At 41.3% G+C, this 1,801-nt stretch overlaps 1 protein-coding gene across 1 annotated transcript in view; it reads left to right on the top strand.

Annotated features, from left to right (window-relative positions):
- The window catches only part of LOC106870891 (N-acetylglucosamine-6-sulfatase), a 42,718-nt gene that overhangs the window by 19,691 nt on the left and 21,226 nt on the right, over positions 1-1,801 (top strand). The gene's annotated exons all lie outside the window — the stretch shown is intronic.

Raw genomic sequence — 1,801 nt, 5'->3', positions numbered from 1 at the left:
TCTCTGAGCTTTCCGGTAACTCCACTCCAACCCCTCCACTTCAAATGAGCCCACAATTTATGTGGCCTGGTCCACAGTTTCTTCCCTAACCCCACCTCCCAACCTCACTCGTTCCCCTGCTCCCGCCCATGCTGCCGCACCTGCTCCTGCCTCTCCAACACCACCATCCTCACAGGCACCCATCATCGCTCCTATCATATCACTAGCTCTTTCACCTGCACTTTTAGCAATGTCATTTACTGCATCTCCTGCTCTTTCTGTACATCGGTCAAACGGATGCAGCTTGGCTGACTGATTCGTGGAACACCTCTGAGACATCAGATTCGGCAACTACAGCCCAGTCTTGCGCCATTTCTGTTCTTCTGGTCATTCATTACAATATTTGTCTGTGCTTGGATTGTCCTTGCACAGAGGCCATCCAGACTTCCGCCTTCGCAGTGAACAGGAATTAATCTTCTCTCTTAGCTCCTTTGCACCACATGGGCTCAACTCCCCTCCTCTCTTCCTCTTTTCACTCCCACCCACCTCACCTCTCCTCTCTTGCCTTCACACCTACTTCCTCGCTTCAATCCTACCCACCTTCTCCCTTCCACCCTCTCCCTTCATCATTACCCCCTCCATCCACACCCTACCCCTACACATTCCAATCCCACATACCCCACCTACACACCCCACTCCCACCCCCTACATCCACATCCTCACCCCAAAGCTACACCTCAACACCACCACACCACACCACACCACACAACACCACACCATCACAACACAACACCTCACACCACACCACATCGCACCAACCTGCACACACTAGCATTGACCACTTCTCAGCACCCATCATCGACACACACATGCCCACACCCACATGTCAAGGTCACCAGCCCCAGTCCATACGCACAAACTTACATGCTCTCACATACACATGCACGCACACCTTCATTTTGGGATTGCCATTGCTTTCTTATCTCGCCAACTTCCTAGCTCTCCTTTCTGACTATCTCTGTCCACCCATCACCATGATTGACCACTAGACACTAAAGCTTTTTATATTCTCAATGTGTTTATTTTCTCCTGTTCCTTTCTGTTGAAGAGCATAGGCTCGAAACATAAAAGACTTTCTCACCTTCCCAAGCATTTAACTAATACACCTCTTTGTTGTTTATACACCTGCCTTCGTCTTTCGTTTTTTTGTAAATTCTAACTATATATATATATATATATATATATATAGATATATCGACTTAAATAAGAGCCAAAATCTGATCCATTAAAAATACTTTATTATGATGATCTATGATCATTTCGATGCAATATCCAGATCGATTCATGCATATTATAAAATATCGGATACTGCATCTCCTCGGGGTCTTATTGGTAGAAGGCAGACAATAAAAATAGATAACATTCTTATACAACATTCATAGTTGACCTATGATTACATGTAAATAAACAAGTTGAAAAGACATGAGATGTAATAGAACCGTACAGCATAACGGTGTTTAAACCGTAATCATACCAAGCAAATGCTTCAAATTTATGATGTTATACTATGAAGTTCAATAATGAACCAATACGGAACGCTGTACATTTCGAAAAGGACCGTTGTAGTTATGAACGTAAATACAAAATTCAGACCGAAGAAAAAACAGTTAGATATTAAAGAATATATTTTTTATACAAGTTAATGGTCAAATAGAAGTATATCTAATAAATAATGCTTATATATAATATACTCAATAAACAACTAATATATATATATATATATATATATATATATATATATATATATATATATATATATATA

Source organism: Octopus bimaculoides, chromosome 7 (genome assembly GCF_001194135.2).
Source record: "Octopus bimaculoides isolate UCB-OBI-ISO-001 chromosome 7, ASM119413v2, whole genome shotgun sequence".
NCBI classification, from domain to species: Eukaryota; Metazoa; Mollusca; class Cephalopoda; order Octopoda; family Octopodidae; genus Octopus; species Octopus bimaculoides.
The sequence above is the reverse complement of the archived record's forward strand: the minus strand, read 5'-3'. Positions and strand labels throughout refer to the sequence as shown.